A 25,343-nucleotide genomic window follows, 5' to 3' on the forward strand; every position below is an offset into this window, starting at 1 on the left:
CAGGGAATGAGGGGCCCCAGAGGCAGGCACCAGGGCAAAAAAAAAAAAAAAAAAAAAAGATGGATGATGACATTCTATGTTAAGCAATTTTCAAAGAAATAATAGTTAATTGTCATAGAGTTCTAAAGAAAATTTTCACATGGAAAATTAAGCATGAAAAGCAATTGCGTCTTCACAATTTAGTTAATAAAATGTCCAAAAGAGATAAACTTAGTTGTAGATCTAACTAAGTGCCTCACAACAAAAGCCATTTTTTACATTGGCAGCAAAAGTAAGAACTTTAGAAGACTTTTCTCCAAATTTTTGGATGTTGTTATTTCTTCCTAAAGTACCATAATTTATTTAGCTATGTATGCTTACTGGAAGCAAGCAATCATCTTTAGTTTATAGTTTACTTCCTGCTCTATGGGTATGTTCTGCCCCATGTTCTGTTTTCTCCACTCCAGACGTTTTGATCTTATCAAATTTCTCTTAATGAAGAAGATTAGAGGGTGAAAACCAGTAATAACTTTGGGGGGATAGTACAAGGTTCTCTGAGGCATTAAATTCTAACCAAGTTAGTTAAAGCTATTATTGATACTTATTCAGAATTCCATATTAAAGCATTGAAAATCTTTAAGAATGATGATTGTGGAGTCACTGCTAATAACATAATGACAGTAGAATATGTTAAGTGCTAAAAAATAATGAGATAGACCTAGATTGCCACTGCTGACTCAAATAACTATAATAGTTTTTTGATAATCACCATTCTCAGAATACAATCTAGGTAGAAATAAAAGCAAGAGTTAGATGCAGTATGGAGTAGACCTAATAGGACCTAGAAACTGGAGTTAAGTTGAAAATTATAGTTCCTAATGTAATTGTTTTGCAGCAGCCTTTCATGAAAAAGATAAACCATGAAATAAAATTTGTATGGAGTCCTTACTGAAACCTCATTTTTATACACTCACTACTTTGATGATTTACACATCTAATTTTACATCTTTAGTGAGTGTGCACTAAGCAAAATTATGAAAAACATGTTTCTCATTAGAGTACTTGAAATCCCCTGCATATAACTTACCCTAACCAATGACTAGGAATTTCCTTTCTGCATTGCGTATTGCTGCTATCCCATAACCTATATTGTACTTGAATATTAAAAATGCTTCAGCACAAAGAGGGAAGGAATTATTAATTCTTTAGTTATTAAAATAGCCTAATCAAGTCTCACAACTCCCACTCATAAAAACAGAAAAATTATCAGAGTAAAATCACTACACGTTATGTCCTCAAATTATAAGAACACGAAAATTGTAAATTTTCAGCCAAATATGTTTTTAGTATCATTCAACTGTTTTTCATAAAGCACTTAACGTTATGAAAAAAAATTGTAATCTGAACAATTTGCATAACAACTTACTATGTTGAAGATACGCTATAGCGGTGTTTCTTCAACTTTCCACACCAGCAGACCTGACAGTGGAGCCAGTTTGAGCTTTTTATGCTTATTTCAACATTAAAACTTTTAAAGATAATCTACCATTGGAAGCTTATTGTTGCACTGGATAATGAGTGAGATCCAATTACACTGACTCTCTCAATTAAAAAAAAAATGGGCTGACACACATTTCAGGACTTCTCTGATGAGGTGTCAAAATATTTTGATTCAACAGACATATAAAATTACGAGGATACAAATAGCAAGAGATTGTTTTTGTTTTTCAATTCTCTTGATCTTGGTCAGAAAGATTTCTAAGCATAGATACCCAAAATGATGCCAAGAGGTGGAAAAGAGCAACTTTTTTAGGCTACTGGTGGATATTTTAATAAGTTTATCTTCTTTTAATAGGTCAAGTCATCCAGGGTCCAGTGATGGATGTAAAGGGTCTGTGATACACTGGTTAGTCTTCCTTATTGCCTCAGAGAAAAATAAAAAGCCTTTATCATTAAGAAAAAAAAATGACTGATAGAGTTCTATGTTTAGAACTTATGGTATAATTTTGAATTTGTCAATCAACTAAGAATCCCAAACAACTCATAATCCTCATGAACTCTTCACCCAACACTCAATATTCATTTTCACTGTAGTGAACTTACCATGAGTAATAAAAGTATTCAAAGCTTTGCTTTACAGTTGTTGATAAGGGGGCTCAGCTTTGAGGGAAAATCTTATCTGAGTTTCTACTCTTTCTTACTGTATTACTTAAGATAATGATAACTGTTCTAATGCAGGGGAAAAAAACAATTCCCTGGAGCTTAATATAATAGAAGTTTATTCTTGGATCACATGAAACAAAGCCCATTAGGGGCAGGGATCGTTGGTAGAGTGCTCTGTTCCAGGCAGTCATTTAGGGACCCAGGAACGTAGAGACTCCGTCACATTCAACACATGGCTCCCAAATTCACCTTGGGTGTTGAAATCCTGGATGGATATTAGAGAAACAAGTGAGTTTTTTAGGGAGGAGGAATAGAATGAATAGGTCAGGCCTGAACGTTTCATTGAGCACTTCTGCCCGTTTTCCATTGGCCAGAACTCAGTCATATGGCTCCACTTAACTGCAGGGGAGGCTGGTAATGTTATTTGGCTGTCTGCCTAGGAGGAAATGTATACAAAGTTGGTGAATGGCTAACCAGTCTCTGCCACAGTCATGTTTTATTTGTTTGTTGTTTGTTTGTCTCCATAAAGATAATTAACAATTCTGCATAAAGTTTGAAGATCTTCCCTGCACCGTATATCATACATATGTGCAATAAATGGGCTTTTAAGGTCACTTCTCATTTTGGTAGTAGTATGTCTAAAGGCTGGAAACTTCAGCCACAGTTTACGAAATTTATGAGTTTTACCACTGTTGAGCTCCTTGAAAAAATCAAAGGGTGAATTATTTGAGATGGTTTCTGTTGTGAAAGACACAGCAGCTGAGGAATTTGGGGTAAAATATAGCTCCAATGAAGGCTACCATACTTCACCTCTATCTTTTATGATGTGACCCTTTCAGCATACATACCCTTCTGGTTACTTTTCCAGTCGATTTCACTCTCACTAAAAAATGTGTACCTTGTTGAAAACTTTCTCAGCAACTATTTTCCATCAAAAAATTCTTCACAGGGCTTCCCTGGTGGCGCAGTGGTTGGGAGTCCGCCTATTTAAAAACAGAAGGAAATTTTTGGAAATTATGGCCCTGTGACAAGTTCTTGGGCATGACATCAAATGCATGATCCATAAAAGAAAAACATCAGCAAATTGGGATTTATCAAATTTTAAAAGTTTTGTTCTGCAATAATACTGTTAAGAGAATTGAAAAGGCAAGCTACTGACAGAGAAAATATTGGGCACCCCAAATATCACAAAGAACATGTATCTACAACATATAAAGGACTCTCAAGACTCCACACTAGAAAAATAAGCACAGTGAATAATGTTCAACAACACTAGTCATTAAGGAAATGCAAATTAAGAACATGATGATGTATCACTACCTATTAAATTTAATACCTATGTAAAAAGCTAAAATGTAAAATACTGGCAATGCAAAATGCTGGTGAGAATGGAGAGAAACTGGATCTCTCATGCGCTAATGGTGTAAAATAGTACATCCCTCTGGAAATTAGATGGTAATCTTATACCTTTCTTAGCTGTTTGAATTTTTTACCATGGCCATCTGCTTTGGCATGTCATTTGTTCCATGTATATGTGTATATACATACATATGGAATACATGCATATACATATATATATCATATATATATATGCACAACATTGTAGCACCTATCACTAAAGAAGTTTTAATATAACTAAGGAATATTAAAGATGGAGGAAAACTTCAAAGTCCAAATTACTTTGTAGTGTTCAAATTCTGCTTTTTTTCCCCTATTCTACCACTGTCTGTTCCATTTTTCAGCTAAATTCATTCCCACCTGAGAATTAAGGGAAGCAGCTTCTCTAATCAATGGGAAACTTGTAACCAGGGAGCAAGGCCATAACTTTAAATCAGCTGGCATCCATTGAAGCTAAATACCAGAAATAGCAATGGTTGCAAAAGAGCCCCAGCCCACTCCCCCCCCATGCAGGCGGGCTACAGTGATTGGGGTGCAAAGAGTGAAGAACTTTTTGGGACTTCCCTGGTGACGCAGTGGTTAAGAATCTGTCTGCCAGTGCAGGGAACACGGGTTCAAGCCCTGGTCCGGGAAGATCCCACATGCCACGGAGCAACTAAGCCCATGCGCCACGAATTACTGAGCCTGCATGACGCAACTACTGAAGCCCGCGCGCCTAGAGCCTGTGCTCTGCAACAAGAGAAGCCACCGCAATAAGAAGCCCATGCAATACCGCAAAAGCAAAAACAAAAACAAAAATTCTTCACAGGTCTTCATAGGAATCATCATTCTAAATATTGAAAATCAAAGACTTTATTAAACACTAAATCATCTAGAGATTTAGTACAGCCCTTTTTGTAGGCTGTAATAAATCTATAAGATAAATAATAGAAGCAATGTGAATCTAGTAACCAATTGTTCTACAATGTTTTTGAGTACTTTAAAAGATGTCCCTTGTTAGTACTGGTAAATAAAGGCACATTTTTTTTCAGCTTGGCTACCTCCTTTTGGCTCAAAACAGACTCTAGCATCTTTACGATACAAGTTTTCAACTAAATTTTCTCTTATAAGAAATTCACCTTCCAAAACGATACTTCCAAGATTTTTTTTTTTTTTTTTTTTTTTTTTTTTCTGAATTTGGAGAACTCATGCTTGAAGTTGTGCACTGTGAGCAAGAAACAGACTTCAGACATGTTTGTATCATCAGGGACTTTATTCAGATGAAGTCTTGCTAACCTTGGAGTTAGCAATGAAGCCAGTTGTTCTGGGGGGCCTTTTTATTTAAATAAGATATTTATTTTTGGCCACACCGTGCGGCTTGTGGAATCTCAGTTCCCTGACCAGGGATTGAACCTGGGCCCTCGGCAGTGAGAGCATGGAGTACTAACCATTGGACCACCAGGGAATTCCCAAGATGAATTTTTAGTTGCTTTTTTTTAAAATAGCCAAAATTCTCTTTGTAAATTGTAATTAAAAAAATAGCTCATTGTTTTTTTTAAATGTGCATGATTAATTTTTAAATGCCAATGAAGAGTGATGGTTTCATGGAACATAGCTTCATGTTTTTTTTATGTGCCAGATGCTAAAATGTAGGCTCATTTACATCACCAAATTAAAAATCATTTTTGAAATAAGAAACTAAGTACAGCATATACAGTTTAGATTCTCTGCTGTTTATTACTGATTGGAATAGTTTGGGTATGAAATTTCATGTCTGTCACAACCTTTCATCATTTCAGATTTTTCTTTCTCATTTATCGTGTGTGTTCACCAGTTTCAAATTTACACTTCAAACTTGGTATTTTTATCCATGACCCATTTCAAAATATATGTTACACTTTACTGTAAAGCTATTTATTCAAAGAGGTTGAGCGCAGCCCTTTTTATAATAATAAGTACCAAAACTAACATAAAAATGTTCGTGAATATGGATTGGTGAAATATTAGAATACCCTGTAGCTGTTGGAATGACAAAATAGGGCTACTTGTACTGGTATAATGTAACTTGTACTTTGTAAAGGATATATGTCTATGTGTTCATATACATACATGTGTGTATACTACACATGCATGTTGATATTTATATAAATGTACATGTACCTATGCATATGTTTGTATATGCATAATATTAGTTGAGAAACATACAGAAGAAACTGTTTTAGTGGTGACCTCTGGAAGAGTGAAGCCAAAGGATGAAATGTGGGTAGGAGCTCTTTACTCTTTATTATCTTATGCCTTTCTTTCTTTTTTTTTTACGAAGGTGCAAAGTAATCTATTTAAAGATGAATAGTCTTTTCAAACAAGAAAAAGTAAACTACACGGATTTTCACGTTTTATAGAAAAATTCACTCAAAATAGATCATAAGTCCAAATGTAAAATATAAACATTTTAGAGAAAAAAAACAGAAGGAGGGCTTCCCTGGTGGCGCAGTGGTTGAGAGTCCGCCTGCCGATGCAGGGGACATGGGTTCGTGCCCCGGTCCACAAGGTCCGGGAAGATCCCACATGCCACGGAGCAACTAAGCCCATGCGCCACGAATTACTGAGCCTGCATGACGCAACTACTGAAGCCCGCGCGCCTAGAGCCTGTGCTCTGCAACAAGAGAAGCCACCGCAATAAGAAGCCCATGCACCGCAATGAAGAGTAGCCCCCGCTTGCTGCAACTAGAGAAAGCCCATGAACAGCAACGAAGAACCAACACAGCCAAAAATAAATTAAAAAAAAAAAAAAGAGAGTGAAGAACTTTTTGAATAAGGCAATGCTTACTCTGGAATAAGACGATGCTAACCAAAAACCTGACCTACTACTTCCATCAAATTCATTCTGCCCCAGGAAAAAGATGATGATTTTATCCTAATTATGCTAACAACATTTCAATAACCTCCAGAGAAAATGCCTGTTTTCCAAAATACAGATCATTAAATTATATTGTACTATTTAGCAACTCCTACCACTGAGAAATCAAGGCTTATTTATTTATCCCAACTTCACCTGGTTTTAGCCATCCCACGACTCCAGTTCATATTTTTCTCATAAATTCTGCCCACCTTTTAGAGCCAGACCTACCTGCTAGTCTTGGAGGGTCTCCTGGGACACAATTTCTAGGCATACGGGTGTTCAAACCTTCATGATTACTCTGATCCACTCGAGATAGCTCAGGTTCCAGCTGGGGCTCGGCATTGCACTCACTCAGAAGGCTCCATCCACTGCCTCTAGTATCCCAGATTTGTTTATTTCTGTCACAGCAGATAAAACCCAGAGGTTCCAAAACGTGCTATGCACCTGAGTCATCAGGAAACCTTATTAAATAAATAGTTCATTGATTTCTGGGCTACAGTGATACACAGCCAGGTTTGAAATCCCTTCTCTCGGGTCATTGTTCCTGAGTCCTGTGTACTGGAGCACCACCAGGGCTGCCTTAGTGCTAGCCTCCTCCTCTTGACAAAGGGATTCCTACATTCCATCGTGTGTAACCACCCTTTTTATGCATAAGCTGCCTTCTGTTTCTTTAACTCTCAGTTTCTTTTTTATGAACTATTCAAATCAACTCATTAAAAATATTATAAAAGATGCCAACACCAATAGAATAACAGTCAAGCCTTTGCTTTAGGCCAGATTTCCCTCTGTTCCTCTGCTCACTGAGGAAGGTCTAAGTTTCCAGACTCTTTCTTGATTCAGGATAAGAGTCCTACCTTCCCAAATAGCCATGAGCAGGGACTGAGGGGTTGTCACCATTAGTATCCACTGAAAGGCTTTTTACTCCAAACTAAACTTTAGTCCTCACAAGCTCTGAGGTTCAGGATTCTATGAATCTCCTCTAAGAAGTCTCATTTAGCTGGGTGTGTTGGTGATGTCATTGATGGACATTGTTATATTCATGTAGATTTGAAGACGGGGGCTTCTGTTCCCTAAGACCTACCCAAAAGATTATTATACACACTGTTAGGAATGAATAGGAGGCCCAGGTTAAAATAAAAATATTCACTTAAGAGCTTTCAGTTTGCTGGTTTGATTTATAATGTGAGTTGCAACACCTATGAAAATCTTCCTCAGTTATCTTACAGTTTACATAGGAGAATATGATTTCTTTTAAGTAGAGAAAAATCTGGTGAGTCCAATACCAGTATAATGTATCTTAAGAGATTTTACCCCGTAGCCAGTGAAGATTTGGAAAGTTTTTCATTAATTGTGGGTGACTGTTAATACCATTTCAAGGAGTTTGCTGGACATAGAAAGCCTTTTTTTTAAATAAATTTATGTATTTATTATTTATTTTTATTCTTGGCTGCATTGGGTCTCCGTTGCTGCGCACGGGCTTTCTCTAGTTGTGGTGAGCGGGGGCTACTCTTCGTTGCGGTGCCCGGGCTTCTCATTGCAGTGGCTTCTCTTGTTGCAGAGCACGGGCTCTAGGTATGCGGACTTCAGTAGTTGTGGCACACGGGCTCAGTAGTTGTGGCTCACGGGCTCTAGAGCGCAGGCTCAGTAGTTGTGGCACATGGGCTTAGTTGCTCCATGGCATGGGGGATCTTCCCGGACCGGGGCTCGAACCCATGTCCCCTGCCCTGGCAGGCGGATTCTTAACCACTGTGCCACCAGGGAAGCCCAAGAATGCCTTTATTAAGTAATTTTACACATACCTCATACACTTAGACATTTGAAACATAATGTAGGGAGAGAGTTCATCAGGCAGAGTTACAAGTTTTTGCACTCATCTAGGTGTAGTTGCTCATAAGTTCTGAAAGTGTTAAATATAATATTGTGGCTTTGATTATATATCACATTTTCTTTTCTCACTCAAATGTGGTTTAACGTGGTTGCGTAGATTTGGCTTCTAATTTACCTGCCTTAGACTCTCACTTAAGTGTACAGTTACTTTTTCAGTATTGAGAAGAATATGTTACTGTAAGTAGTTCCTGAAAATAGGACAGCATTTTATAGTTCTCTGGACTTGAAGGTTTTTTGTTTGTTTGTTATCTTCTTTGCTTATTTGTTTGTGAATGAACATAAAGTGAATCCTCATAGGACAAGGAAAAGTATCTTGTGCTTCCTTATGGATTTAACCTCTGAAACTTTTACACTATCACTAATGATATCCCAGGAGTCCTTGGAGCTAAAATAAGAGGGTGTACAGTTCATAAAATTTTATTTAGATGCAACCCTTGCTTGCATATAAGTTTACAATCTGGTAAAGAGACAAGGGTATAAAAAAGATGTAATGAAGCTGAAGAAGTGGATTGAATTTAGACCGTATCTGGAGGATATAGCAAGGGCTTATATGGCCACTTGGGAAGATGATGAGGTAAAATGGTAGAAATATGTGAGAAAGTTTTTCTGGATGGGCTGGATCAAGTCTAAGTTCTAAAAGACAGCCATAGGGCTTCCCTGGTGACGCAGTGGTTAAGAATCCACCTGCCAATGCAGGGGACATGGGTTTGAGCCCTGGTCCAGGAAGATCCCACATGCCGCGGAGCAACTAAGCCTGTGCACCACAACTACTGAGCCTGCGCTCTAGAGCCTGCAAGCCACAACTACTGAGCCCACGTGCTACAACTACTGAAGCCCGCCTGCCTAGAGCCCGTGCTCTGCAACAAGAGAAGCCACCACAGTGAGAAGCCCGCACACCACAATGAAGAGAGTAGACCCCGCTCACTGCAATTAGAGAAAGCCCACACGCAGCAAAGAAGACCCAATGCGGCCAAAAATAAATAAAATGAACAAACTAAAAAAAAAAAAAGACATCAAATTTGTCTATTTATGGTATTTTTGGGGGTTTTTTTTGCTGTACGTGGGCCTCTCACTGTTGTGGCCTCTCCCGTTGCGGAGCACAGGCTCCGGACGCGCAGGCTCAGCGGCCATGGCTCACAGGCCTAGCCGCTCCATGGCATGTGGGATCTTCCCAGACCGGGGCACGAACCCGTGTCCCCTGCATCGGCAGGCGGACTCTCAACCACTGCGCCACCAGGGAAGCCCCAAAGTTGTCTATTTAAATAAATAAATAAATAATAAAAGACAGCCATAGAATGATAGATAAGATAGCAAGTTGAAGTGAGATTAGAGATGGGAAAAAACTTGAGCAAAGAGGAGATGGCAAGAGTGGGTGTATCTCAAGATGAAATTCATCAGAACAATGCAAAACAGTAGAGAGCCTTCACTTCAGTGGACAGCACTTGCTCTTTCATCCTTTGGATAAGTAACCTTGAGTTCCAGTGGTGTTTTTGGAGACTAATACAGAATGAAGGGAAACAAGACAATCTATTAAATCAAAAAGCCTAGAAAAATTGGGTGGTGGAAAAATAACATGATGGTGTGAAAATTATGTGGACTCTTATTAGCAGAAGAGTAGTTCTGTTTTATGAAGAGATACTTTTCAGCCTGGTACCTAGTAGGCACCATATTTGTTAGGACTGTGTACCATTATTTTTACTAGTACTAACACCCACCATTCTCTGTGCTAATTTACAGTGTGCTAAGTGCTTTACATAACTTGTTCGTATGTTTAATCCTCATCATAGACCCAGGAGTTAAATATTTTTGCACTCAGTCTTGCAAAAGAGAAAGTTAAAATATTTGAGAGGTTAAATGACATAACATGCTTAAGGTCAAGGAGATAATAAATGGTAGAGTCCTATTTGGATATAGATTTAGCTGACTCAGAGACCTGGCTTCCACCTACTACATTTATGCTTTATAACACGGATTGTAAATTGGTGACCAGAGCACCAAAGTCGACCTGGGGACCTGCTTCGTTCAGCCTACATGGTGTATTTTCAGAGAATCTGTATGTGCCTTTTTATAGTGGATGAACTATTAACTGGGGTCACCATGCATCATTGCCTTAAATCATCTTGACATTTAAGATTTCAGTTTCTTGTTTGAAGTTACAGGTCAGATACCCCCTACTTTACCTAATATCCATTGATATATATGTATGTGTATATATACATATATACACACATACATATATACCAACACAATACATACTTAAAGAAAGTTCCATTTTTTATGCTGAAGAATGCAAAGAGAAAATATTTGGGGAAGGTATTAAAAACATTCTTAATTAATCCAGGGACACTGATTTTGCAATCTTGAGATAACAAATTTCCAAAGATTCTTTTTTTCTGATTTCACTTCTTGCTCTCCATGAATAGACACAGCCAGAGGGATTCCCTTCTGTAATCCCCATCCATGTGCCTCTGCCAACCAATTAATTGCTCATTAATGCATCAACCTAGGTGTTAACTTGTTGACGGACAGACATTTAAAAAAAGAGGTTGTGGGGACTTCCCTGGTGGTCCAGTGGCTAAGACTCTGCTCTCCCAATGCAGGGGGCCCGGGTTCAATCCCTGGTCAGGGAACTAGATCCCACATGCCACAACTAAGAGATCGCATGCCACAACTAAAGATCCTGCATGTTGCAACTAAAGATCCCACACGCGGCAACGAAGATCCCACTTCGTTGGGATCTTCGTGCCGCAAATAAGACCCGGGGAAGCCAAATAAATAAATATTTAAAAAGAGGTTGTGAATACTCTCCCAATTGCCCTACCTACTCTGGAACATAGGGGAAACTATAATCACAATGAGTTTACTGTCAAATTTCTTGTCTCAAATATGTATTTCTAACTACTGTGATAATATTTCATTATTTCATTATATTTGTCTTTTATTTTACATTATTCTCCATTATGGAACTGCATTTTGTTTTCAGAATAAGCACATTCTGAGGGAAGTAGCTTTTTTTAAAAAATTCATTTTGTCTTTCCCAAAAGATGGTAAACTGGAGAAAGAATGGTTGAAAATTCATTTGATATGACCACTGTTTTTAATATAGAATAACAGGTTTTCACTTTTTTAGCACATAAAAGCAATTTTTAAATGGATTTATTAAATTCCATCTAAATACTATGACAATAAAACCTCACAAATGATATCTTAATATCTTAAACAGAATAGCTTACTTTGTTTATACCTTTTGCTACTTTACTGTCATCAGATAAATCATCAATATTTTAGTTATTGCTTTTCAAATTCCCAGTAGGACAATCATGTTTGTTTTGACAAACAACTTAGGTTTTCATTTCTATTAACTCAAATGGACAAAAAAAGATAACTGAAAGCAGCACGAATCCCATAACACCTTCCTGTGAAATTATAGCTCACATATAAATTAACATTTTCTAGCATCGTATTTTAACCAGATCACAGATTCTTAACCCAGGATTCTTGGGTCTGTGAATGAATTTCAGTGGGCCTTAAAACTGTAAACACAGTAAATATTTTCATGGTGGGGGCAGGGACTCTATCTTTCATCAGTTCTTTAAATTAACTGTAAACCAAAAAGCAAAAAATACAGCTAACTTGGAGGAAAAAACTTAGAGGTTATTAGGCTGAGTCTTGTTCATTGAAATGTCCCTTTTACCTAATTTGAGTAAGAGCTAGTTGTGTGCATTAGGCTGCTATTATTCACTCTCAGCATTTAATAGTGGAGAAATCTCTTTTCTGAGCATGTTTATTTATTCTTTAACTTTCCAATAAGGATTTATTGAATGCCTAATGCGTGTTAGGTAATGTTCACCAAAATAGGGAAGTCAGAAGAATGAGCAATTGGGGGAGAAAGATGGGAAGTTTAATTGCTGACATGTTGAGTGTGAGATGCATGTGGGAGATGTTCATGCAAGAGAAAAGTTCAAGCCAAAGACTTAGATTTGGAAATCAGTAAAATGTGGGTGGTAAAGACATTAAGGTCATTGATATATATGAACCCATCCATGTATGCAAAATAGTGTGAGAAGAGGGTTAAATGGAGAAACAGCCAACATAAAATACGTATACACACATATATTTATACATATAAATTTATTTATTTGCAGGGAATTGGTTTACACAATTATGAATGTTAGCTAAGCAGCCTTCACATGGCTATCTCTGCATCTAATGCTGAAGTCTGAAGTTCCCAGGCAGGAAGTCAGTAAGGGAAGATAATGAGTGAGATAGAAGCCAATGAGCACGAGCTGGACTTGCAGTCAGGTGGGGAGAGCATGAGCAGGCTTGAACTCCACTAAGATGGACTGAAACCCATGTCAAGTTCTCGTTGCCTTTGACCTTACCAAAAAGAATGATCCAGAGCCCTTTATCATAGAGCTAAACACACACCACTGGTCCAGGAGTCGGAGACACTGGCAGAAGATCCAGGAGAGAAGAGAAATTTCAGGCACAACTGCTACTCCATGTCAGTGAAGTGAGCATATCAGTAAAAAAGTACACACACACACAGACACACACACTCATACCCCCAAATGGCTGCTACCTCTTTTCCATCCTTCCACTAGTGTGAGAGAATCTCTCTTGTAGCCTACCCTAACTGGACACATACAAGAAAATGGAATTCTGGGAAATGAAGTTCAGCCTCGTCAAGTCAGTATATTACAAAGCTATCACAATGTGCAGTCTCAAAGATGGCAAGCCGTGGTAGGCGCTAGGGTTAAGGTGTCTGGTAATCATTGTGCTTCGTGAACGTACTGGCACTGAGAGGATAAGTGAAGGAAGTAATGTAGACATCAGAGGGTGGGATAAAAAAAATCAGCTTGTTTATCTTCACAACTGTTCCAAGGGCACTGCTCACATGTATCTATACAAATACTCAATTTACCTCTCTACTTTCTCCCATCCCAAACAGCCATTCCTAATATTGAAAGGAAGTGTGTCCACTTTCCACTTTTTAAAAAACTTTTATCGAGGTATAGTTGACTTACAATGTGGTGTTAGTTTCAGGTGTATGGCAAAGTATATCAGTTATACATATACATATATCCACTCCTTTTTAGATTCTTTTCCCATATAGGCGATTACAGAGTATTGAGTAGAATTCCCTGTGTTATACAGTAGGTCCTTATTAGTTATTGATTTTATATATAGCAGTGTGTATGTGTCAATCCCAATCTTCCAATTTATCCCTTCCCCCCCTTACCCCCTGGTAACCATAAGTTTATTTTCTATGTCTGTAACTCGATTTCTGTTTTGTAGGTAAGTTCATTTGTAGCCTTTTTTTAGATTCCACGTATAAGTGATATCATATGATATTTGTCTTTCTCTGTCTGACTTACTTCACTCAGTATCACAATGTCTGGGTCCATCCATGTTGCTGCAAATGGCATTATTTCACTCTTTTTTATGGCTGAGTAATATTCCATTGTATATATATATACAACATCATCTTTATCCATTCCTCTGTTGACGGACAACTTTCCACCTTTTTTCAGGCACTGTTTTTCTAAGATGAATAGTCTCGATTATTATAGTGAAAATGGAATGCTCTCTGAAAATTTTAAGAGAGTATTTGAACAAATGGGAGTGACAGCGTTGGCTTAAATAAAGGAGAAAGCATAAATACTGTTCACACCTCTTCTTTGTCTCTCCAAAAAGAGCAAGTATTGCTACAAGGTATAACCTTATTTATTGTTGGGAAAAAACTGTAAGTGGAAAGGTTTCATTCATACTGTACCAAACCCCTGTTTCTGGAGTAAGATGTTGATGAAAAGGGGAGGGCAAGTCTAAAAATAAACACACTTTCAACAATGCTGATTTAAAAATTTTATTTGTATGGGAAAAACCCACAGTCCCTAACTATGGATGAGAAAGATGTCTCCTCTAATACTTATGTTAATGCTGTGATTCCAAGGAGTATCACTAATCTGTAGTCTTTACAACTGCACTTTTCTTAGCATACTTAGAGTCACAGAGCTGATCTTGACTGAGGGAGAGTTGTTTCTCGCAGAGCCTTCTATGACTGGAGGCTACTGGAGAAAAGAGGTAGGGGAGGAAGATGGTGCCTGATCCGCTGTGACACCTTGAAGTAGAATATATGATGACATTTTAATGCTATTATTTATTTTTTCCTCAATTATAAAAGCATTATTTTTACATTGTATAAATTTGGGAAAATAAAGACAAAGAAGACAAGAAAGAAGTAACCAAGATGTGTCAAAAGTGCTTTAAATCTTCATCTGCAGAACCTTAAGAGTCTCTCTCTTACTTCAGATGAGAAAGTTAAGGAGCATATCTTTTGACTAAATAGTGGTAGAAAAAAGTGCTAATTAAATAATGTTTTAGCATTGCAGTTCTGCTCACAAGAATCTGGTTAGGTTTAATAGCTATATTAATTTTTTCTTAATTTTTGCTATAATTATATTTTTTACTATGTGATGGGCATGGTCATGGTAAATTAAAATATCAGATTGATCAAGTTAGTCAGATCAATGAGTATTTTCACTAAGTCAAGATGGTGTTTGATTCAGAAGGCACATCCTATCAGCAAAACTTGCCATTAACTTTTCAACACAGGGTATCCCAACAGCTAACACCAAGGAATTAATCTGTTATAAAACATCATCCAGATATGAACAGATGGCTTTATTCTTCCTCTATCTTAGGCTGTGTAAAAGTAGCCAGGGTTTCCTGGAGAAGATGTAGAAGTAATTGCCACATTTTACCTATATCGATTAGGTGTACTAAAGGGCATTCTCTATGAGATTCAAGTGTTAGGGGAAAAAAATCAAACTTATTAATATAGCTACAGATAGAGCACCAGTCATGTGAATGAGTCCAGAAATATGTGGATCATCTTTATGGAATGACACAAGTGGTCATTTTCCTAAAGACAAGAAGATTCAGTTATTTTAAATACTTCTATAACTTTCCACCTAGAGAGTTGCTAATATTAGAACATAAATTAAAAATCACAGAATAATAGTGATAGGCACAAAGATAGAATTCAGAAAATCATATACCTTCTTTAGGTAAGAAAGCTGTAAAAATATTCTCAAGCGATAACCTTTGTTAGTTGCTGACACATCTCAGATGGTACTTTACAGTGTTTTTTATTGAAGACATCTTGACGGTTATAAACCTTCTAGATTGGTGTCTCACAAGCCTTGCATAAGGCAGTTGTGATTAAAAATCATGTGGAAAACCTCCCAGTAGCTCACAGAAAAGCAACCAGTCTGTCTGGTGTTGGGATATGTGTGTGAGTTTTAATAAGGTGTTGGTTTAGTTTATGGGCCAGGAGTAAAGATAACACCATGAGAGAGAATTGAGTTCTAGAAAGTGAGATTGGGAACCCCAAAAGGAAGGAAAAAATTAAGAGTAATGTCGTAGCTTCTCAAGACATTGCAGGTTTAGAGACAATAAAAGTACTTTTAAGCATGGGGGAGAAAATGTCTCCTTGAACCTAAGGTTCTATGATCAGGAAAGAGGCATGAAAGTTAGAATAGCAGGGTTACTTTCAATTGATATTAAAGACACCAATAGTAGAATAGACTGAGAAGGGACATACAGGTTCCAAAGAGAAATAACATGTCTTTTTCAAGAATGAAAAGAACTGAAAGAAATAGCTCTTTCGTAGACTGGAAATGAAAATAACAGTGAATTTTTTTTTAAGTATTGAAAATATCTATGAATGCTATCAACTTCTGAAACTTTTCCTGATTAACTCAGCACAGAAAATTCCCTCCCGTTTTGAACTTCAGTTGTTCAAACTGCTATCATTTTTCCTTCTATGAAATGTGGACCAAAAAACCAAACTCCGTGGTATATTTTAGGCTCAGAATCTGTCAGAAGCGTTTTACTAAGCCACTGTGGAGGAGAGACAAGCAGAGGAAAGCACTATATGAAACACCAGCAGTTACACTGAGTACTTTTTTTTTTTTTAATTTATGTATTTATTTGGCTGTGCCGGGTCTTAGTTGCGGCATGCAAACTCTTAGTTGCAGCATGTGGGATCTAGTTCCCTGACCAGGGATCGAACCCAGGCTCCCTGCATCGGGAGCACGGAGTCTTAGCCACTGGACCACCAGGGAAGTCCCACACTGAGTACTTTTAATGTAATGCTGACCAACAAAAGCCCTTGTAGGCAGGAATGAAGAAAACACAAAATAGTGAGTTCACTGAATGTTCATTTACATTTTAAATAATAAACATCATTCATGAGCTGTCATTATGTCCTACATTAGCCATGTTTTATAAGCTTATAAAACCTCCTGAAGAATATTTCATTAACCTTGAAAGCCACATAAACCTAAGGATTATGGTTTATATTTTTTAAAAGATAAGAAAAGCAAGCTTTATGAATATCCAGATTATCTCTTAAGACCCTGAGTGTTAGGAAACTTAGGGGGGGGTTCATTAAAATGCAGATATAGCCAAATGTAATTGGAATTGGACCTTTTATTTTAGTGCAGCCAGTTCATTTAAAAAGCAACAAGACAAAACACCCTTTTTAAGTCACAAGGTACTATGTGTGCTTTAGAACAGGTGCTATTGGGACTTTCCTGGTGGTCCGGTGGTTAAGACTCCGTGCTTCTACTGCCGTGCAGTGCGGCCAGAACAAACAAACAAACAAAAATAGAACAGGTGCTATTGACTGTATTACCCCTAAGTAAATTCCTTATAGTTTTCCTCCAGTTAAAGCTAAATCCTTTCTTAAAAGGAGACTCATTCTTAATGTCATGTTTTCCTTCTCAGAGAGAGCATTTGTAGTTTTCTGTTTCTGCGCTTTGTATATAGATATTGTGGGAAATTATTAGAGGATTAGCAAGAGATAAATGTGGTTCTTGTCTACATCAATAAGTAGATCAAATTAGTTGGTATAGTGTCATGAATTTTATTCTGCCATACTGCAACCTGGGCGACAATATGAAAAAAATACTTTCTAGAGGTACTGGTTGGATAACAAAAGTAACCCAAAATACAATGTCTTCAGTAAATTAGATGTGTATTTCTCTCATCAAATAGACAAGTACAGGGAAGTCCAGACTGGTGGACGATTCTGTTTCATTATGTCATTCAGGGATCCAGGTCCCTTACATCTTATTGCTCTACTATTTTGTCTTCATATATATGACAGAAGCAAGTTCACTGACCCATCTGCTTTCCAGCCTACAGGAAAGGGAAAAAGAAAGTCCAGGGATGAGGCATCGTCATAAAGGAGATGAATGGGAAATTGTAGACATCACTTCTTCACGCATCCCACTGGCCTGATCTCTGTCATTTGGCCATATCTACCTGCAAAGGAGCCTAGGAAATATAGTCTGTAGCTAGGTAGCCATGTACCCAACTAAAAAAAAGGACAATAGACACTGGGAGGCATTTATTGGTCTTTACCTCAATAGGTATCAGCCAGGGTTTGGAGATGACAGATTAAGCACAAAAAAGATGAAGCTGTTATCAGGACAGTCAACTCAGGAGCATGGCAACCTAAATGTAACACTTACACTTGATAAGCTGTTGTGAACATTTCAGTACCCTTCACCACGTCCACTAATATCCCTTCCTTTCCTCCTCCTTTCGTTTTTCTTTCCCTTTCATTCCTCCTTTTCCTATTCCTAGTTTTCATCTCCCTCTGTCTCTTTCTTGCTTCAATTGCTTTTGATACTGTGTTCTAAAGAATTTGCTGATCACTGGCCACAGATAACTGCTTTGTCTATGTATGTTAATGGATGATTTAAATATACTTGGAGGCTGAAAATGGAATAATTTGCTTTAAAAATGTGAGACTCCAGAAGGATGAGAAAGCACCATGAGAGTTAAAAGAATCAATGAGGGATTTAGTACAGTGGCTGTGTAATTAATGGAGCAAAAATAAAGGAGATGTCTTATCAAGATGCAATCACAGAGGGCTTCCCTGGTGATTATTTATTTAAAAAAAGAAAGATGCAATCACAGAAATTTGAGATTAGTAAGTCCTCTGCAACAAAAAACTAAAAATTTGTGCATTACGCCCAAAAAAAATCTACTTGTGGATGACTCAAAACAGTTTTAGAAATGAATAAAATGATAAGCAGTTCTGATGTCTTTGGCAGAAAGCAAACCACAAATCTTTTTTTCCATCCTCTTTTTCAACTGATGGGCAAAAGTGACCCTACTTCCCTGTACATTTAAAAATGGCTAGGATGGTGAATTTTATGTGTATTTTAACTCAATAAAAAATATCCCCACAACAGTGAGAGGCCCGCGTGCCGCAAAAAAACAATCCCCCCAAATCGTCCTACTTCCTCTCCATCATCACCAAAAGTTTCTGAATAACATTTGTAAGCAAATCCATTCCCTGGCAGTTAAACGTTTTCCACTGAGCAGTTATCAGTTTCCTACTTCTTTTAGCTAATACCCATTTTCTCAACACACAGGTGCAACATCACACCTCCCAGGGGTGAGGTCATCAGGTGGCACCAGATGTTTAGTGATCCCTGATGAGCCCCCCTCTTCAGCTTGGTGTCCATTAATTGTTCTAGATGCTTTCAGGGAGGAAGAAATTATCTTCTACTCTTCTAGGTTCTTCTGGCTGGTCTAAGAATTAAATTGACGTGAGACGAATTAACAGGAGAAAATCAAACAAAAGTATAATGACATGTATACACAAGAGAGACCCAAGCAAATGAGTAACTCGCCAAAATGGACAAAACCCTCACCTTAAATACCATCTTCAGCTAAAGACAAAAGAGGATGTTGGGGATACTGGTTTGGGACTTGAAAGGGAAGGCAATTCATATGGAGATGGAAAAGCAAAGGCTTTGTAAACAAATGTTTTCTGGGCCAGGCAGAGACAATGGGACACAGAGTGGACTCTTATCTTTAGGTTCTGCCTAAAATCTCCCCCACCACGCGTAGCCCATATTCTTTGCAGATAGCTCTGGTGATAGCTCTATTCCAGGAACAGGATCTCTATCTAAATTCTTTTAGGCAGTTGGGGGGATAGTCAGAGTTTCTTGTTGAGTCTTTTGGGCCTTGATTGTTTTCAGCTTGGAATAATCCATATGCCAAAAAGACATTTTGGGATGGCAAGTTTTGCTCCTCTATACTGCCAGAAACTTATGGATCATGCATCTAGAAGGCAGCCATCAAGAGCTACCATTTGAGTCCTTACAAGAATCTTTGAACTATCTAAAAACAATGCAGTAAAGATATTCCTATTTTGTACACCCTTTCCTTTCAAACGCATGAGATTTCCTCTCCATTCTGGAGGGGCTGTGCCACTGCCTTCCTTCCTCTGATAGGTGTAGGAAATATACCCAATAATTCATTCAGATTCCAGTATGCGGCCCTCAGGTTCCTGAAGGGCATAATTTGGCCTAACTTGATACATGAACTACAAGTCATCACTTATAGAAAAGTTTAAGTCCCATCGTAATAGTAACACTAGTAATAGTAATAATTGGTAACAATTTGTGAGCACTCATTCACCATGGGTACTGTGGATGTACATTAACTCATTTAACTCCAGGTTATTTGTGGTTACTTAAATCCCCTTGCAATCTGCTGGCCAGGCAAATAAGTTGGTTTGTTCTTAAAATCTACAGAAATATGCTGTAAGATAGTACAAAATACATTTTCATAAGGAAATCTGACACTAGAGCTGAATTATGGTTAGCAAATTTTAAAGTGCATGTCTTGTTTTTCTGTGATTTTGTTCCCTTGAAATTTGAGCAGACGTTGTTACATCCTGCAGGAATAACAACCTCAACTATGAGCTTAATATAACCTATCCCTTCCATTTCTTTCCTTTCTTTTGGGATCCTTAGATAAATCTCTGATTTTCAAAGAACTCTGTGTGGTTAGTTACTGGCAACTATTACGTGCCATAGGTCCTAATACTTATTTGGGTAAAATGTCTTGAGCAAGTTGCAAGGGAACTTTCTCTCTCTCTGTGTGTGTGTGTGTGTGTGTGTGTGTGTGTGTGTGTGTGAGAGAGAGAGAGAGAGAGACAGAGACAGAGACACAGAGACACACAGAGAGACTGAGAGACACAGAGAGAGATTCTTCATTTCAGAATAAAGTCTTCTGGAAGAGGAGCCATTCAGTTTAACTAATGACAAAAGAGAAATATGTTTTGTAAACCACTTTGCTTTTATCTTAAATGGAGAGTCTTTGGCAAAACATTTATTTTTACCGTGATCGTAAGGTAATTTCAATACCCATGATTAATGGTGCAAATGAAATTAAAACCCCCTACTATTCAACATCTTGTTTAAGAACGAAATGCTCACTATTTCCTCATTCTAACTAGTAAGATCTCTGGATGCCGATGCTTTTTAATTAGGGAAGAAATTTCCTTTTAATTGAAAAGAAAACTTTTTTTTTTCAATAAGTTAGAGAGTGTCCTCTAGTGGAGAGAGAATCTCTGCTCTCAGCAGATTTAGAAATGGCCAAATGATACCTAGTTAGAAAGTTACACTAAATAGCAAGTGTCCCTACTGCCGATTGGAATCTGCTGGTTGAAGAGAAAATGCATTATTTTTCCTCTAAGGCCCCCTCACATTGTGGCCTACTTGAAAGCCTGCCGTATGACAAGCATTGTTCTCACTTTAGATAACAAATGATTTTTTATGATCAATTTTAGAGTGCTTCCTTCGGAACTTGGTAGGATTGAGCTGACAGTGCACCTTTCGGCCAAAAAGGCAGCAGAAGCATTTAGTGCAATTTACTGAAGCTTTTACAGATATCAACTTGATACAGCAAGAATACCATTATCTTCAGGACTCCAGCCCTGGCTGACATATATTTGATGTGTGTGGCTCCCGAGGCCATAGCTTAAATTTTTCTGTTATTATTTGAAGGAAAACAAAGAAACAAAATTGAGGGGGAAATTAATGTGACTCTTTTCTATAACCTGTGGAATTCTAATGCTAATTTCCTGTATTTCTGGTTATGTATAGTAAATAGTACTAACGTTATCACTTGGGTATCAGAGGTCACACTAGAGGAGACTTTTTTCAATATATAAATGGAAGGGGATAAGGGAGAGCTTTGCTGCTTGACTCTCTAAATCACATGCTAGGCTTGCCTTATCAGAAATTGCATGTTACAGCAAATTAGAGAGCAAAAGATAGAAAAGATGGATAGTTTCTCTTGATAACAAGTCAAATAGTTTGGACTTAAATAGAGTAAAGATAAAATTGTATTGCTGATTCTTCTATTGGAAAAAAAGAAAGAGGAATAAGGAGAGTGTTCTTAAATCCTTGAGTAGTCGAACACATGTCAGAGACATAACGTGTATGTATGAATATCGTGTGTGGCTTATTTGAATGGTAATAATAAGCAGTAAGGCTAGCATTGTATTTCTGTTAACAGATAATGTTCAGAAAAATGTATCATCACGACTTTCATACAGATATTAAAATGAACACACGTTAAAGATTTTTTGCTCATATCATATGAAGGGAACAGGCAGGTGTTATGACCGATTCAAAGGTAAAGTCAAAATAGTATATTAAACAGAAGAAAGGAATGCTGAGATAAATTCCAAGTAGAGACAAAATTGATTTTTCCCCGGGGTGAGGAGCAAGCAAGGCTAGGGGAGCGGATAGGGAATTAAGTCGAATGGCTACCAGACAGGAGAGAATTTACATATCAGTTACCTACAAAGAGTTGAAAAATCACTCAAAGACAGGAAAGGGCTAAAATCTGATAACTCAGAATGGTGTGCAATAGAAAAATGAGTAGTTTGCCACAGAAACACAAATGTTTTTCCTACATTCCTTTGGAAACCTAGTATATTTCTATAGCTTAGATTGGCTCATCAGTGACCCAGTTGTACAGTCTACTTCTTGTCTATGCCAGCAACTTCTCTAACCACCACTGTCATTATTAGGAACCCTCTTTCCTAGACTCCCTGTCCTTGCTTCCTGCTTAAAAGCCCTGACGGAATGTTTTTCAATCTTGTTGCTTTTCTCAGCCCCAACTCCAATTTAAACAGAGTTCAAGGTAAAAAGAAATTGTTCCAGACAGTTAACTGTAACCACTTGCATGAAAATCACCTGGGAGTGCTTGTTAAAAATGAAAATCCCTGGAACCCTATACACTTGCTGAGTCAACATCTGCTTTTGGGAGAGTGGGAGTAAGTTTTTTTGACAGTAAGTTCGAGACTCACTGGCTTCAGTAAAGAAAAAAATATAATATCTGGAGCCATATTCATCTAAACTAAATGATATTGTAGAACATATGAGTGTATAAAATAAACTCTGGCCTGAAAGTTAGTGGAAATTTGCTAGAAGAAACAAGGTTAATGGTAGCATGAGGAGTTGCAATACTAATAACCTTTCCTCTAGTTGCTCTCAAAATCTGGCTATGGGGACTTCCCTGGCAGTCTATTGGTTAAGACTCCGTGCTTCCACTGCAGGGGACACGGGTTCCATCCCCGGTCAGGGAACTAAGATCCTGTATGCCACATGGTGCAGCCAAAACCAAAAATCTGGCTATGATTATTTTAAAGTTGAATATCTGGAATAATCTATTAATGATTTTTCTAGGCACTATGCTGCATCCTTTTATTGTTTTTCCTTTTTAATTGAAAGCATACTCAGATACACATTAGACAACAAACACAATAAAGAAAAATTTGTGATCATTCACTATTGTCTTAATTGTCTTTGTATTATTTTCTGTTCTACTGAAGCTTTTCTAATTATATATTTAAATCTGTCAGTCGTGAACTTTCTTGTTACTTCTAGGCTCTAATTCTAAGAAAAGAGTTTTTTGCCTCTACAGATTTATAAAATAATATATTTTCTCCTAGATTGTATATACATTTTATAATAATATTTAACTCTTTAATAAATCCCAATTTTTTTTGTTGTATTATGTGAAATTAATTTTTGTTTCCAGGTCATAATTCAGTTCTGATAACACATTGCCTGGAGTTAAGTCTGGTACAGTTTCTGAGCATTTATATCATTTTTCTTTAAAAGCATAAGCCTTCAATAGTTTATTCATTTCCTATAAATTCTCAACTAAAATTATAAATACATCACAGGGCCTATAGCACAAAAGTGGGGAAATAAGCATTGTAGGTGTGATGTTGATAATTACATTCTGTGGTCTAATAAAAGCCCTTTTATCTTGATAGTGTTTTTATAATTTTGAACAACACTGGTTATTAATAAAATAATTATATGTAATAATAAATTTTTGGTTTAATATTAATAGTAAGAACCACAAAAATACTACTTCACATTCACTAGAATGGCTATAATCAAAAAGACAGGTAACAAGTGTTGGCAAGCATGTGGAGAAATTAAAACTCTCATACATTCCTGGTGAGAACGTAAAATGGTGCAGCCACTTTGGAACACAGTTTGGCAATTCTTCAAACATTTAAGCATAGAATTATAACACAGCAGTTCCATTCCTAGACATATAACCAAGAGAAATGAAAGCATATGTCCACACAAAAATTTGTACGAGTGTTCAAAGCAGCTTTATTCATGATAGTCAAAGAGTGGAGACAACCCAAATGTGCATCAATTGGTAAATGGATACACAAAATGTGGTATATCCATACAATGAAATATTATTTAGCCATAAAGAGGAATGAAGTATTGATATATACTGTGACATGGATGAACCTTGAAAACATTAAGCTAATCAAAAGAAGGCAAAAACAAAAAGCCACATACTGTATGATTTCATTTATATGAGATATCCAGAATAGGCAAGTCCGTAGAGACAGAAAGTAGAAGTAGGTGAGTGATTGCCAAGGCCCAGGGGTTTGGGAGGAACTGACTAGTGACTGCTAGTTGGTTCAGGATTTCTTACTGGGGTGATGAAAGTCTCATATACATTGATTGTGCTGCTGATTTCACAGTTCTGAGAATATACTGAAAACCATTGAATTGTACATTTTAAGTGGGTGAATTGAGGATATGTGAAATATACCTCAAAAGAGGTATGAAAATAGAAAGTGGTGTGCTGGTAAATGTTTAACAATTGGCTCTCCCAGTGTCATTCTGAGAATTTCACCACCATATAGGTGGTTGATATTTTCATTTATATTGGAAAATAAGAGTGAAACATTGGAGATGTATGTCAGAACTTCATTTGTTCATCAGTGCTGTAAGCAAATCCTTTGCTGAATTAGATGATAATTTTTGGATGCCAGAGGAATTTTTTTATGTTTGCAGTGTTACCAGTGTAACAGCTATAGACATGACACTTTGAAGTTTAATCTGCATTATTAACATTTTCTCCATATTGTCTTAAGTACAGACAATCAGCAAAACAGTAAATCATAGCCTGATTTGTAGCATTTGGCAATTCGTGGGGTAAATACTCTCACCATGGCTGATTGCTGGCTACTAACATAATCTCACTTACTGTGCATTTGGGAAGAGATGTTCGGTAATACACTATTATGTGGTATTTCTGCCATACCAATACCACAGAAGAAGAATATGGAAAAATAAATAGGAGAGTTAGAGTTTGGGGTATTTTTTACCTTAGTTTTTAATATAGTATATTTAATTATAAGTTTCTATAATTTAATTTTTAATAATGACTATGTTTAACAACCTGCTTAAAGAATTTCTGAAAAATGTAATAGCTGATTCTTAACAGGCTGGTGTGAGCCAGCTCCGACCCGCAAGAGAATTAACGCCTGAATGAGGAGGCTCTGAATGTTGAAGACTAGTTTACAAGATAGACTTGGCCTGTTGAGATAGGCTGGAGACATGTAACCTTTAATTAATGAAGCTTTGAAAAAAGAAATCAAGGAAAAATGCAAGTACAAGAGATATTAAGCAGGTTATTAATTTGAAATTATTTATTGAGTTGCTAATATATTCAACACGCTGTAATGGGTCTAGTAATATACAAAGGTAGTTACAGATGTAATTTCTGCCTTTGGGGAGCGAATATCCTAGTTGCTGGACTAGACATGCAAACAAACCAACTATTGTGAGGAATATATTATGATAAAGTACAGATACGTTCCAAGGAC

General features: G+C 37.2%; 1 protein-coding gene across 1 annotated transcript in view; it reads left to right on the plus strand.

The window, feature by feature from the left end:
* The window catches only part of IL1RAPL1 (interleukin 1 receptor accessory protein like 1), a 144,892-nt gene that overhangs the window by 72,969 nt on the left and 46,580 nt on the right, over positions 1 to 25,343 (plus strand). The gene's annotated exons all lie outside the window — the stretch shown is intronic.

Source organism: Neophocaena asiaeorientalis, unplaced genomic scaffold (genome assembly GCF_003031525.2).
Source record: "Neophocaena asiaeorientalis asiaeorientalis breed wild unplaced genomic scaffold, Neophocaena_asiaeorientalis_V1.1 scaffold893, whole genome shotgun sequence".
Lineage (NCBI taxonomy): Eukaryota > Metazoa > Chordata > Mammalia > Artiodactyla > Phocoenidae > Neophocaena > Neophocaena asiaeorientalis.